This window comes from Musca autumnalis, unplaced genomic scaffold (genome assembly GCF_047663935.1).
Source record: "Musca autumnalis isolate F117 unplaced genomic scaffold, ASM4766393v1 scaffold_3, whole genome shotgun sequence".
In the NCBI taxonomy this organism is placed as follows: Eukaryota; Metazoa; Arthropoda; class Insecta; order Diptera; family Muscidae; genus Musca; species Musca autumnalis.
Genome location: NW_027411866.1, coordinates 174,038,093 through 174,054,624, shown reverse-complemented (window position 1 = coordinate 174,054,624; position 16,532 = coordinate 174,038,093). Strand labels below are relative to the sequence as shown.

Below are 16,532 nucleotides of genomic sequence, written 5' to 3'. Positions count from 1 at the left end.
ATCCGAATAGTATCACCAAAATCAATAGGCTGCTTCCCCTGTAGGACCCCCATTAGCCCCCAAAATTTCGTGACGATCCGATCAAAATTGTGACCTGTAGCGTGACTACAAAAAACAAAAAATGGAAAAATGGGATGTATTACCGACTATTGCGATATCTCCGTTATTTGGCCACCTAAGACAACCTACTTTGCATCATTTTAGAGATGGAATTTTCTACTTTCATAGTCAGACTTTGTTTTTGGAAGGTTTATAACCAAAGCTGTGATATTCGTCATTATTATTAAAATCGCAAAAATTAAAAGTTGAGTTCTATTAGCGGCTATTGCGAAATCTTCGTTGTTTGACCACCTACGACAACCTACGTTACATCGTTGCAAAGGTGATATTTTCTACTTTCATTAGCATATAGAAGCGGAGATATTCGCTTTGAAATAAAATATTGACTATTTTCCATATAAGTTTTTTGCCCATTCCGACACTTGAATATTATCCTACCATCACGAAAATCAATAGGTTTCTTCCACTCCTACATCAACACCCAAAATCTGTTGACAATCGGATAAAAATTGGACCTGTAGCGTGATTACAAGAGATCGAGATCGACTCAACTCGTCGAGACATTCATTTTGGTATATATAAGTACGGGTCTACGACCATTATTTCGATGCGTTACTTTTTGGCCAAAACCAACTTATAATACCCTCCCCACATAGTGGTATAGGGTATAACAAGTGGGCAGCTGCCCCTCCCTAGCCATTCCTGGCTACGCCCATGATTAATTGTGTATAGTACTAACAAATAAACAAGTATCAGTCGGCTTTGCCGACAGAGATATACCCTCAGCCTGTGCAAATTGAAACACTTCTTTCACAAAAAACTTATGTATTTAGGGGGTTTCAAAATTTTGGTCGTATGAACCGACAAAAATGTTGATTAGGATTAAAGTTCAAAAATTTTGCGGAAAAGGTACTTAAAGGAATGGACCGACATGGACCATGGAGGTGCCATAGGGGGTTTTTACATCCTTCGGCTGTTTTCTCAAGAAGTATGGACTTGCCCCTGAAACAACTTTTACCATCGTAATTGAGGCAGCGAATGTAAGTTGCTTCAACAAAAATCAAAGTGATTCAACAGCAGGTCTTAAAGTGGACTTATCCCAAATTTTGTGTGGGAGGTACGGGATGGAGTGGACAAATATAGTCCATATTCGTACCTGATCTATATCTGGTAGATATTATGAGAATGTGTAAAGTGTGGACCAAATCGGTCACTCCCATCAAGAGTTATCGTGCGCACGATTGTTCCGGATATTTTTGAACTTTTGTGGGGTAGGTACCTGAAGGAGTGGACCGATATGGCTTATATACTAACTTAAAGTATGTTTGGAAACAATATTACGAAGGCCAAATTTTGGCCGGAATCGGCATTTCCGTTCGAGAATTATCTTGCGCTTCCACCCATAAACATGGAGTCATAGGGTTTGGTTTTCAACTTTCAGGCTATTTTTTCAGGAAGTATGGACTTGCCCCTGAGGAAACTTGCACCTTCGTATAGGGGGGAATCGGAATTTCCGTTCGAGAATTATCTTGCGCTTCCACCCATGAACATGGTGTCATAGGGTTTGTTTTCAACTTTCAGGCTATTTTTTCAGGAAGCATGGACTTGCCCCTGAGGAAACTTGCACCTTCGTATAGGGGACAGTGAATACAAGATGTTACAACAAAAACCAAGGCGATTCGAGAGCAGGTCCTAAATTGAACTTTTCCGAAATTTTGTGTGGGAGGTACTCGAAGGAGTTTTCCGATTGAGTCCATATTGGAACCTCATCTAAGTCTGGTAGAAATTTCATAATGTGCAAAGTATGGACCAAATCGTTCACTTCCTTCAAGAGTTATCGTTCGCACAATTTTTCCGAACATTTTCGAATTTTTGTGGGGGAGGTACCGGAAGGAGTGGACCGATATAATCCATCTTTGAACTTGAACTAAGTTTGGACAAAATATTACGAAAGCCAAATTTTGGACCGAATCGGCAGATCCGTTCGAGAGTTATCTTGCGCTCCAACCACTACACACGGTGTCATAGGGTTTTTTGTAACTTTCAGACTATTTTCTCAGGAAGTATGGTCTTGCCCTTAATGAAACTTACAGCGTCGTGTAAAGGACAGCGAATACAACTTGCGTAAACAAAAATCAAAGAGATTCGAGACCAGGTCCTAAACCGAACTTTTCCGAAATTTTGTGTGGGAGGTACCCGAAGGAGTGGACCGATTGAGTCCATATTGGAACCTCATCTAAGTTTGGTAGAAATTACACGATGTGCAAAGTATGGACCAAATCGGTTATTCCCTACAAGAGTTATCGTGCGCACAAGTTTTGCGATAATTTTTGAACATTTGTGGGGGAGGTACCTGAAGGAGTGGACCTATATGGTCCATCTTCGAACTTAAATCGAATCTGGACAAAATATTTCGATACCCAAAATTTGAACCGAAACGGTTGATCCGTTCGAGAGTTATCGTGCGCACCAGCCAGCCAGACAGACAGACAGACAGACGGACGGACATTGCTAGATCTACTCAAAATTGTCTGAAACGGATATCGTACAAACATACTTGGGGTCTAAAACCATTATTTCGATGAGGCACATTTTTGGTCGTATCAAAGTGTAAATACCCTCTTTAGCCTAAAGGCTGAGGGTATAACAAGTAAAAAAGTATCAGTCGGCTTTGCCGACAGAGATATACCCTCAGCCTGTGTATATTGAAACAATTTTTTTCCAAAAAACGCATGTATTTAGGGAGTTTTAAGAATTTTGGGCGTTTGAACTGACAAAAATGTTGATAAGGATTTAATATCAAAAGTTTTGCGGAGGAGATACTAAAAAGAATGGATCTCCAGCCACTATATATGGTACCATAGGGGTTTTTTAGAACTTCAGGGATGTTTGCTCAAGAAGTATGAACTTGCCCCTGAAACAACTTTTACCATCGCAATTGAGGCAGCGAATGCAAGTTGCTTCAACAAAAATCAAAGTGATTCGAAAGCAGGTCTTAAAGTGAACATGTATCCGAAATTTTGAGTGAGAGGTACCGAATGGAGTGGACAAATATAGTCCATATTTGAACCTGATCTATATCTGGTAGATATATTAAGATGTGTAAAGTATGGACCAATTCGGCCAATCACTTCAAGAGTTATCGTACGCACAATTTTTCCGAACATTTTTGAACTTTTGTGGGGGAGGTACCTGAAGGAGTGGACCGATATGGTTTATCTTCGAACTTAAACTATGTTTGGACAAAATATTACTAAGGCCAAACTTTGGACCGAATCGGCAGACCTGTTCGAGAGTTATTTTGCCCTCCAACCTCCTCACACGGTGTCATAGGGGTTTTTTTGCAATTTTCAGGCTATTTTCTCAGGAAGTATGGACTTGCCCCTGATGAAACTTATACCGTCGTATGGAGGGCAGTGAATACAAGTTGCTAAAGCAAAAATCAAAGCGATTCGAGAGATGTTCCTAAACTGAACTTTTCCAAAATTTTGTGTGGGAGGTACCCGACGGTGTGGACCGATTGAGTCCATATTAAAATCTGATCTAAGTCTGGTACACGCTCCACAATGGGCAAAGTATGGACCAAATCGGTTACACCCTTCAAGAGTTATCGTGCGTACAAATTTTCCGAACATTTTCGAACTTTTGTGGGGGAGGTACCGGAAGGAGTGGACCGATATAGCTTATCTTCGAACTTAAACTAAGTTTGGACAAAATATTACGAAAGCCAAAATTTGAACCGAATCGGTTCATCCCTTCGAGAGTTATCGTGCGCTCCAGCCAGCCAGACAGACAGACAGACAGACGGACGGACATTGCTCAATCGACTCCAAATTGTCTGAAACACATTTCGTCCAAACATACTTGGGGTCTAAAACCATTATTTCGATGAGGCACATTTTGCCCGTATGAAAGTGTATATACCCTTCATAGCCTAAAGGCTGAGGGTATAAAAAGAATTATCCAAATCGGTCCAGCCGTTCTCAACTGATGTCATTACCAACGAACGACATTTGATTTTTATCTATACAGATTTTCAACTTTTTAGTAAATAATTTTTTTGACCACTGAGAAGTCCATAATCAAATTACAGCCAATTTAGGCCGAAAATGTAGATAAAAACTTTAAATTACGTGAAATCGGGTGGAACCGTTATATGGGGTCTGACTCATATCCACAATTTTTGGTGGGAAGTGTCTGCACCATTGGGAACTCCAAATGCCAAGTTACAACCAATTCGGGCTAAAAATGAAGATAAAATCCCCAAAATGTCTGAAATTGAGGGTACCGCTATATGGGGCTATACTAGAAAATGGACCCATATTGGTTTTGCTTACATATTGATGTATTGTCATCAAATCTGAAAAGTGTGCAAAGTTTCAGTTAGATTGGTCAACTGCAACTGTGTTAAAATGAGTTACCAGAACTAAACAGGCAGGAACCAAAGCAAGTTAAATAAAACACTGTAAAAATATTTGTTTAATTCTTTTCCTGGCTTTTTCTTTTTTGTTTTTTTTTATGATTTTATTATCTTCAAATGAAAATCTCTTTTTTATACCCTCAGCATTTATGCTAACGAGGGTATATACACTTTCATACGGGCAAAATGTGCCTCATCGAAATAATGGTTTTAGACCCCAAGTATGTTTGGACGAAATGTGTTTCAGACAATTTCGAGTCGATTTAGCAATGTCCGTCCGTCTGTCTGTCTGGCTGGCTGGTGCGCACGATAACTCTAGAACGGATGAACCGATTTGGTCCAAAAGTTGGCTATCGCAATATTTTGTCCAAACTTAGTTTAAGTTCGAAGATGAGCTACATCGGTCCACCCCTTCCGGTACCTCCCCCACAAAAGTTCGAAAATGTTCGGAAAGTTTGTGCGCACGATAACTCTTGAAGGGAATGACCGATTTGGTCCATACTTTGTATAGTGTAAACTTTCTACCAGAGTAATATGAGGTTCTAATATGGTCTCAATAGGTCCACTCCTTCGGGTACCTCCCACACAAAATTTCGGAAAAATTCAGTTTAGGGCCATCTCTCGAATCACTTTGAGTTTTGTTTTAGCAACTTGTATTCACTGCCCTCCATACAACGGTACAAGTTTCATCAGGGGCAAGTCCATACTTCCTGAGAAAATAGCATGAAATTTGCAAAAAACCCCTATGACACCGTGTAAGGTGGTTGGAGCGCACGATAACTCTCGAACGGATCTCCCGATTCGGTCCAAAATATGGTCTTAGTAATATTTTGTCCAAACATAGTTTAAGTTTGAAGATAAGCCATATCGGTCCACTCCTTCAGGTACCTCCCCCACAAAAGTTCAAAAATGTTCGGAAAAATTGTTCGTACGGTAACTCTTGAAGGGAGTGGCCGAATTGGTCTATACTTTACACATCCTAATATATCTACCAGATATAGATCAGGTTCAAATATGAACTATATTTGTCCACTCTATCCAGTACCTCCTATACAAAATTTCGGATAAGTTCACTTTAAGACCTGATATCGAATCACTTTGATTTTTGTTGAAGCAACTTGCATTCGCTGCCTCATTTACGATGTTAAAAGTTTTTTTTTATGGGCAAGTCCATACTTCTTGAGCAAACAGCCCGAAGAGTTTAAAAACCCCCTGTGGCACCATATGTTGCGGCTGGAGATCCACTTCCATAACGGTCAATGTCGATCCATTCCTTTTAGTATCTCCTCCGCAAAACTTTTGATCTTTAATCCTAATCAACATTTTCATCGGTTCAAACGCCTAAAATTTTTAAAACCCCCTAAATATATACGTATTTTTGGAAAAATTGTTTCAATATACACATGCTGAGGGTATATCTCTGTCGGCAAAGCCGACTGATACTTTTTTACTTGTTTTTTTTTTTACAAAATTAAACGAAATGTCCAAATGATGAACTTATAACCTATAATTATTTTATTTAATATCCCAAAAGACCACCATTGAATTTCAACTATTTCCGAACTCTATATATTCACATAAAAATGAATTATTGCCGTTTTGCTATTCATTAAAATAATGCTTTAATAACTCTAATAAGTGTCCATAAGAAATTAGAACGGAAAAGTCAAATGTAAACTATAATTAACCAAACCAAACTCTTTTCATCTTTTTTAAATAACATTTTTATTAGAATTTCATTCAAATTCGTTTCCATGCTTATTCGCATTTGAAGTGAAATTTTATTTAAATGCGAACCGTAATTTACAATTCCACATGGATTTGTGGTGGAACTACATATATAATTGACATGGATGGAACCATTCACCTGTTTGCGTTGCGGACTATCCCCCATGCAGACACATGGACGGACATACATGTGTGTCCATGTATTTGATTACGTTAGCTAGAAAATGAGTATTTTGCTACACATCGCCTCGATTCGTACATTTGATGGAGTGTGAATGAAACATCAATGCGTATGTTGTGCCCCAAGAAAATTCCCCCTAATATACATATCTGTAAGTATGAAGAAGTGAAAAAACCCGACCAACAATAACGAACCTCCTAATGACTTTAATTAGCAGTCTGGTGGTCTAGAAGTCAAAAGAAAACGCAGAAAATACATACAAACAATAAAAATGGGGAGAAAAAAAAAATTATGCATAAATTTAATTCAAGAATAATTTCAATATGACGGCAAAAGCAGTAGAGTTCATTAGTGTTGGTGTGTATGCGTGTGTGTGTGCATAAGTCACTGTGCAGACCTATAATTATGGAAATCTACAAATATTTCCACTGAAAGTTGCTGATGGCTTTTGAGTTGTTGAAATTTATTGTTTTGTTGGCCTGTTTAACTGGCCCAGAACATGCCAACCAACCAATGCCGCGCTGAAAAAGAATACCCTCAGTAGAACATTTTAATATTCCCATTATGAATAATGCAATAATTGGTTGGAATTTCAAGGAAGTTAAATATTGTTGAGAATTTATAATGGAGATGGTGAAAAAACCTCACGTTTGTTACTGATATGTTTAGAAAGTGGCTGATATAAAAGGTAGTTTGCTTAGGATAACATTATAGGAACCTATTTTATATTATATTAGGAACATCACGCGTAGTCAATAAGAACAATAACAAGTAAAAAAGTATCAGTCTGCTTTGCCGACAGAGATATACCCTCAGCCTATGTGAACTGAAACTTTCATCTACGGACAGATCGAATGTATTTAGGGTCTTTTCAGAATTCTGTAGCCATTTTTGGACATTTAAACTTGCCGACAAAAATGTGGATTAGAATTAAAGTTTAAAAGTGTTGCGGAATGGACCGACATAGTCCATTATGGAAGTGGATTTTATTTTGGGAGTCATATCTTTTCGATAGATATCGAGCTCACTAGTCATTTCAGTGGGTCATTGTATAATTTTTGGACCAGTATACCAGGAAGCATGGAATTGTCCACGGAAAACATAATATCGTTGTAAACAGGACTACATATATACATTTCCAAAGAATCTTTGAACAGACCCAAACTGCACTCAGACACAAATGTTGAACTTTTGTGGGGGAGGTACCCTGAGGAGAGGACCGATATGTTAAACTAAATTCGGACAAAAAATTAGTAGATCCAAGGTTTGGACCAAATTGGTTGCCCCGTTCAAGAGATATCGTGCATGCAATTTTAGTGAAATTTTTTAAATATTGGGGGAAAGTACTTTAAGTTGTGGACCGGTATTGCCCATATTCGAACTGAAACTAAGTTTGACGAAGGCCAAATTTTGTTCCAAAGCGTTTGATCAGTTCGAGAGTTACCGTGCTCTCCTGCCACTACATATTGTGCCATAGGGGTTTTGACTCCTTTCGGGCTGTTTTCTCAAGAAGTATGGACTTGCCCCTAAAAAAACTTTTATCGTCCTAATTTAGGCAGCGAATGCAATTCGTTTCAACAAAAATTAAAGTGATTCGAGAGTTGGTCTTAAAGTGCACTTATCCGAAATTTTGTGTGGGAGGTACCCGAAGGAGTTGTTGTTGTTGTAACAGTGTTTTTTATTATGTTTGTATGTTCGTTCATGTGGTTAATCTGGGGCTGTTGAAAAGGTGTTCTGTGTCGTGCGGGCCCATGCCGCATACTGGGCAGATGTCTTGCACGGCGCGATCGATTTCTGCCCAATAAGAATTTAGGCGACTGCAATATCCCGAGCGTAGTTGAGCCAAAACTACTCTGGTTTGTCGTGGCAGCTGACGCTCCTCAGCTGCGGTAGATGGTGGAAGTACTCCGAGAACTTTATTCACACTATATTTGCTTATGGCCTTAGCAACTGCATCCCTGTGAATACTATTCAAATCTGCTTGATATGCTTGTTGATCTACGGGGTTCTCTCCTGTATAGTTGGAATCTTTGCCTCCTCATGTAGATGGTCCTCTGAAGATTTGAGGAGGCACCCTGTTGATGTTCTCAGGGCGGCATTCTGGCAAGTAGCATTCTGTAGCGTGTGCGCACGACGTGAATGTAGTGTCGAATCTGACCCCTAAAATTTTAGGGCAGTTTGTGGTCGGAACTCTGCTACCGTCGACAACGACATTCAACTCACGTCCAAGCTGCGCTGTCTATGTGGTGAACAGAGTGTCTGTAGATTTTGTGGCAGAAATCTGCATATTCTTCGAATGGAAAAAGGTGATAAGATCGGTTATATAGTTGTTTAGTCTCTCACCGATGTCATCAGGATAGGTACCCGACGGCAGGATCGTGCAATCATCCGCATACGTTACCATCTCGATACCGCCTGGAGGAGACGGAATACAGGAGAGGTATAGGTAAAACAGTTCCGGAGATATCACCCCACCTTGGGCGACTCCCTGTTTCACTCTACGGGGTTTGGACTTCTTATTCCTGAATTCCACGTACGACTGGCGTCCTAGTTGACTATCCCACGTTTCAAGCTTGGCCGGAGGGTTGTTAGCTCCTCAAACAGCGTGGAGTGCCTGACTGTATCAAATACTTTTGATAAGTCAAGCGTCACCATCACTGTTCTATCGCACGGTCGTCTCTGGTTGAGTCCTTGACAGATATATGTGGTAATGGCGTGCAGCGCTGTTCTCGTCCTGTGCTGCTTACGGAATCCATGCTGATGATCGGCAACTTGATAGCTATTTCTGATACTGGGGAGATGTAAGGCCTCAAGTGTCTTTGCTACGGGCGACAAAATCGAAATTGGCCTGTACGATTCACTTCTGCTGGCATCCTTGCCTGGCTTCCGTAGTGGGACCACCCTGCCCATTTTCCAGACTTCGGGAACAACGAGGGTGGCTAGCGACAAGTTGAGAACTTTAGTGAGATACTCCACTCCCGGCTCATCCAGCTGCTTCAGCAACGCTTTGGATGATTTAGCATTTCTGATGGCATTGGCAACATCATCCATTGTAAACTGTGGTGGTTCATCCTCGGCAGGAAGAGATCTAATGCGACGTAATACTCTTCTCTTCGCCCTGTCACTCTCGGGGTGCTCGACTAACTGTCGATTGAAATTACTTGCGCACTTCTTCGGTTCAGTCAACGTAACGTCGCCAAACGTGAATGAGGTCCTATCTTCCTTTCTTCCAGGGTTCGAGAGTGACTAACCGTTGTCCACAATTTACCTTTACCGGCTCCAATGTTGCAGCTCTTCAGATGATTTAACCATTTGTTTCGCTTATGCTCGCCGACCAGCCTGTTAGCTTCCAGTGTCAGCTCCCTGACTCTGGGGTCATTGGGGTTGCCACGACGAAGCTCATCGCGCTCATTTGCTAATCCCGTCGCCTCTGCTGGAAAGTTTGGTCTTACTTCGGGTATTTGACCAGCAGGGATATAGCGAGCGGCTGCAGCAATGATCCAATAAGTTGACCGATATGTACTATTTTCGAAGTTAAACTACATTTGGACAAAATATTAGTAGATCCAAAGTATGCACCAAATCGGCTGCTCCGTTCAAGATAATCTTTTTAGCGAACATTTTTGAACTTTTGAGGGGAGGTACCGCAAGTTACCGGACCTATGAATTCCATCTTAAAACAACGCAGTACCCCGTTCGAAAGTTGTAGTGTGAAGTAGCCACTATAAATGATGGCCGTAGGGTTTTTTTTTTGCAGCGTTCGCCACAGTAGGGGCCTCGAGTGCAACCTGTTGCAAAAAGAATCAATGGGAATTCCAGAGTAGGCCTTAAATTTAACTTATCCGGAATATTTTGTGTGAGTAGATCAATGAATTCCACATTAGAACCTGATCTATGTCTCGTAGAAATATTACGAAGTACAATGTATGGGTCAAATCAGTTGCTGCCTTCGAAAGTAACCGTAACAATTTTGAGCTTTTGTGGGAGTGGACCGATATGGACCATCATCGAACTTAAATTAAGTCTGGACAAATTTTACGAAGGCCAAATTTTGGAACGAATCGGCTGATCCGTGCGAAAGTTATTATGCGCTCTAACCAGCCAGATGGATAGACGGACGGACATTGCTAAATCCACTCCAAATTGTCTGAAACTGATTTCGTCCAAACATACCTGTGGTCTAATACCTTTACTTCGATGGGGGAAATTTTTGTCGTATGAAAGTGTATGAATTAATGCTGATGGTATAAGAAGTTGGCCTAACGAAGTCCAACTATTATGGCACGTTTCAACTTTTGTTAGTCCGATCATCGGGCATAAGTAAATAGCAAACAATTAAGCAAAGGCTATGGTCGGTACAGGGCGACTATGTGATACCCTACACCACTAACCCCATGCATAAGCTTTTTACGGATCAATATTTCTTTTAGGCAGATACTAAAATTATTCTCCACCGAGACTTAAGACTATATGAACCCAATCCTACCGTGATGGGTTCTTCGATAGCGGATTGACCTGTGACCCGAAAACACCTGTGTTCCGGGCAGCGGCTGCCACCTCAATATACACATGTCCCGGAATAGCTGCTTCAGATCCTTCTGGTCCGTGCCGGGAAGAAGGAGACCCCTGGACCAATATGGATGTGCTCAGTTTGTAACATCCGCATCCACCACACTCAAACTTCGGTGAGATACAACAGATACCGGGATTGGGTGCATCTAAGGGTTAGCGCTGGACTCGTCCATGTATGGAACCACTACATGCTGCGTGAACACAGCCCCCAGTGAATCGTAGTCGTCATAATCCGAATACGACACTGTCCCGCAGTCCACCCTCAACAGAAGATGTTGCTGTTGCAGTCCCTGAAATGCATCGTTTTTGCAATTTTATCGGAATGGACTCCGAGGTCAGATCGTCGGAAGAATATTACAGTCGCGGCGGAGCAGGAAACCAAGCTTAACAACAACTGCAGCTTACAGCGTTGAATGATCGCAGCAGAAGTGGTGGTAGGGGATTAGCTTTCACCAGTCTGTTTAATACAGACCTATTTCGCTTGAGCCTGGCTCTATTGACCTGTACATAGAATGGGCGTAGCAGTTAGGTGCGGAACTACCGAGGTAGACCTGCTTAACGTATACATTCCTCCGATAAATAGCTGTACTCTAGGTTATAGGCCCAACATTAGTCCGCTTTTGAAGGGTCATAACCATTTGGTCATAGAAGTCTTTAATGTTCATCATGATTTGGGGCAATCGTTGCTCGGAAATGACCTGAAGTGTATAGTTCTGGCAGAGCAGATTAGTTGATTGATTGACGCAAGTTATTTCGCCGTGGAGAAGCTACCGCAATTTACAGTGGATGGTGTTGGCAATGCCATCAGGAACGTTAAATAATCCAAAGCGTTGGTCCCTAATGGATTCTCCATGGTAATACGGAAACAGATGGATGTGCCGGGTGTCAAGTATTTCACCAAAGTTCACAACATATCGGTAGCCATCCAGATCGTTCCCTAGGTCTGGAAAATGGACAGCGTGGTTACGCTACTGAAGCCAGGCAAGGATCCCAGGAAAGTTAAATAATACAGACCGATTTCGCTTTTGTCGCCCGTAGAAAAGACTTTTGATGAAAAAAATTTTGATGAAAAAATATTGAAACCTGTCAGAATGATGCTCTGAGAACTGCAAGAGGTTGCTTCCTTATGTCTTCAGTGAACTATCAACAAAGACAAAGAGACAAAGATTCTTCCAGTACAGAATTCCGGTTGTTACCGTGAGAGAGTCATCCTAACCATCATATGGTGGATAGAACCCCCCACCTAGGCATGTCAGGAGGGATCTTCATGATGTAGATAGAGAGGTCCAAAGAATCAAGGGAGAATCCCTAGATCAAGAAACCTATCAAGCAGATTTAAATGGCACCCACACAGATACCTTCGCAGATGCCATGAAGATCACCATCTATAGCAGCTTAAGAGCGTTAACTGCCACGACAAACCAGAGTACTTTTGGCTACGCTCGGGATGGTGCAGCGGTCTGAATTCCTATAGGGCAAGGATCAATAACACCATGCAAAATATCTGCCTAGCATGCGGCACAGCCCCGCACGATGCACTGCACCTTTTCAACTGCCCTGCCAAACCAACTCAACTAACTCCAGTAGTTTTGTGGCAACAGCCCATCGAAGCAGAAATATTCCTAGAACTGGAGATAGACACAGAGACAGATTATGCAGAACAATGAACTTGCAAACGTATCATTTACTGTTACAGCAACCGCGTCGTATGAACCACAGCTATACCAGACGACCGACATCTATATCGTAAAACGTATCGAGCTACAGCGATTGCATTGGCTGGGTCACGTCAACAGAATGGAAAAGGATGCCCCCACCAGAAAGGCATATGAATATGAGTCATTTGACTGTATACGTCCCAAGGAAAGGCCATAACTCCCATGGAATGACCAAGTTGAAGACGATATATCCGAAATTGGAAAACTGAAATAGAAGATCCGCTCGCTTGGATATCTATTCTTAGTTCGGCTTATCGAACAAAACATTCTGTTTAAAATAAAAACCATCTAAGCAAGTACATATTCAAATTTAAATTATCCCCTTCTCCCTGTCTTGTAAGCAGATCTTCTGATTATAAAATTTCAACGCAAACATAACATTTTATGGCAGGTTTTCTTTTCTCTGTATTAAAGTTTAAATTATATTATTTAACTACTACTGACTGACTGGCTGACTGACGGACTGCAACTTCGCTATTTTGTTTGGTTTCAATTGGCTCAAGAGATACTCCCATGTGCCGAAGCAACTCCGCCTTCTTTGACACCTCCACAAAAAAAAAAAAAAAAAAAAAACAAAACAAAATTCTGAAAATTATTATCATCGCCTTGTTTGTCATTGTCATTGTTGTGTCATCGTTAAGCTTTAACCAGTCATTCATTCATTGTCATCATAATCGTCAATGTGTAGGACGTCATATTTTTGTCTGAAGATTTGTATAATTGTTGGTTCACAATGCTAATAATAAATAAATAATAGCAATTAAAAAGAGAACAACAATACCAGCAGCAGCCGGGCAAAGGCACAATGCGTACAATTTTTTTATTAATACGCCTTAATTAACCTTTGTAAAGCCATCATCATATTTATTTAAATTTATTGTATTATTATTGAAGTTTTATGCAGAATGACTTCATTGTTGTACTGCATTGAATTAAATAAATTTTACATAAAGGAAGTAAAACACATGCCATTATTTCATTTATGTAAAATTTTACACCACCTCGATAAGGTAATTTCGAGTGGAAAGTACGTTAAATATAATGCTTAAAGTGGGGAATAAAGGATACCCAGCATCAGTCATAAATGATTTTAACATGGTGAAGGCCAGGACTTACCTTGGGTCCCGTAACTGCCTTTAACACGATACCTGAATCTGAACCCGGAATTGCACACACTAAGGCGGCCATCAGACCATCTGCTTTTTCACATGTATGTTGTCACTTTGGGTATACTAATAATACAGAACAGCTGATGTCATACATGTGAAAAAGCAGATGGTCTGATGGCGGCCTAAAGAAAATAGTAACAACTTTGGTACCGCCGGGTATATAGCTGTGATCAAAACAGTACAGTACAGTGCTGCGATAAAAAGTGCTGACATAAAGATACGACGCACAGTGGATCAGAAATCGATTTTCCAGGTCAATACTCAATTTTTTGTCGTCACCGATTGCTGATTTCAATATGGGATTCGATAGTAAAAATATTGAAACTAAGGAAACCAAAAAAATTAGGTCAAAATATTGGAAGGTTTGAAAGGGGGTGCTCCTAAAGACGACAATTTTTTCCCAATTTACCTACCGTAGGGTTTAAACGAAGTGAGCTATATTATTCTTTCTCACGTACTATATTTTAGTGAAATTCCAAATTTAGTGGACTAGAATTTTTAGCGAACAGCATGGAATAAAGTTTCTTTTTCGCAGAATGAGGCACCTTAACTAACTTTAAGTGAATATCGCTTACTCCTGGAAAGTTTTTGCGGATTCTGAAACAACAATGTACATACATAGATGTACAATGTACATAGAAAAAATCGCTGGAGATATTTTTAAATAAATCACGATCAAAGGTCACATTTTATGTTTATTTTATGTTTTCAGGATTTTGCCTGGAAGCGGCAAGTCCTATCGAAATAGGACTAAAGAACATTTTGTAGAGGATTTTCACCGCTACAACATTTTCTTTAATCCCATTTCTATAAGACTTGCCGCTTCCAAGCAAAATACTGAAAACATAAAATAAACTTAAAATGTGACCTTTGATCGTGATTTATTTAAAAATATATTCTTGTTTTTTGGGGTTTTCTCTTCTATGAACATTACTGTTTCAGAATCCGCAAAAACTTTCTAGGTGTAAGGGGTTTTCACTTAAAGTTAGTTAAGGTGCGCCGTATATAACATTGTTTTATAAGGAGGCGATACAGTCAGTACATTGTCCTAATTTGAACTTCTTACTTACTTACTTAGCTGGCCCATTACAGAACATTTGTTCCATAGACCGAACTAAGAAAATATCTCCATTTCTCTCTATTTGTTGCTTCGCACTCTGGAATACCGCGCCTTTTCATCTCTTCATCCACTTGTTTGCGCCATCTATTCCTTGGCCTGCCAATTCTGCGTGCACTGCCAAGCGGTCTGTATTTATACGCCTTCATGATATGGCCTAGCCAACGCAATCGCTGCATCTCGATACGTTTAACTATATTGATGTCGTTGTATAGCAGATACAGCTCGTGGTGCATGCGACGTCTATATTTACCGTCAACGCAGATTGGTCCGTAGATCTTTCGAAGAATTTTTCTCTCAAACACACCAAGCACTGCAATGTCTGTTTGCGCAAGTACCCAGGCTTCGGAACCATACATCAGCACGGGTAGTATCAGTGTTTTGTAAAGCGTTATTTTTGTTTGAAGAGTTGTGGCTTTGTTTCTGAAGTGCTTACTTAAGCCAAAGTAGCATTTGTTGGCCAATACAATTCTTCTTTTTATTTCACAACTGATGTCGTTTGTTGTGTTTACGGAGGTGCCGAGGTAGACGAAGTCTTTTACTACCTCAAAATTATAGGAACCAACTTCCACAATTGGTCCGAGCTCAATGGACGCGTCGACACCATTACTTGGTCTTCTCACCGTTTACCGCCAGACCCACTTTAGCAGATTCTCCATCGACCTTCATGAAGGTATCAGTTACTTCTTTGACTGATCATACCATGATGTCTATATAATCATCATAAGCAAGTAACATGTGGCTATTGGTGTAGATTGTGCCACTTCTTTTGACGTTTGCCTCTTGTATAACCATTTCCTGCAGGATGTTGAAGAGATCACACGGAAGGCTGTCTCCTTGTCTGAAACCTCTTTTGGTACAAAACTTTTCGGAGAGGTTCTTTCCTATTTTAACTGAGGATCTGGTGTCAGTTAAAGTCATTTTACAAAGCCGGATGAGCTTTACGGGGCAGGGTTTAAAAGCCAGCATCTAAAACCATTAGCATTAGCGGTACACTTCAACTGCTACACAATGTTGACACACATGGCTAAATAAGCAACCGAACGCATATTTATTTTTGTGCATTTTTGCTTATTTCGTTTTCGACGCCTAATCTTTTTTTCGTTAGGCATAATCGACAACCACGCTACATATTTAGCAGTCGGCTGACCATACGTCGCAGGAAAATAGCAACAGAGTGTGTTTTTCTGATTAGAGTTGCCAACGCAGTAATAAAAAATGTAGCATTTAATGTCAAAATGTCTCCATCATATGATAGAACCTAAAGAATACTAATAATTATTGTTTAAAAATAAAAAAATATATATATTAAACGGCTTCACCAAAAATTCACATGAACGAAAAATTGGAAATAATTATATCGTGATTTTTAATGCATTACACTGGTAACCCTGATATCAAAAACAATTGTTTGCTGAAAACCTGGCTAAGCCGTTGAAAGTTTGTTGCTTATTGTCTTTTCTGATATGTGTTGATCATGTGTGCTGCAAAATATGGGTATGCGTGTGTGACACTATTTTATGACAGCGACGATATCAAATAGCATCAGCATCGCTAGCAATATTTT

The 16,532-nt window shown here is 40.2% G+C and overlaps 1 protein-coding gene across 2 annotated transcripts in view; it reads right to left on the bottom strand.

Moving 5' to 3' along the window:
* Nucleotides 1–16,532, bottom strand: part of LOC141398505 (obg-like ATPase 1) — a 59,307-nt gene that overhangs the window by 26,257 nt on the left and 16,518 nt on the right. The gene's annotated exons all lie outside the window — the stretch shown is intronic.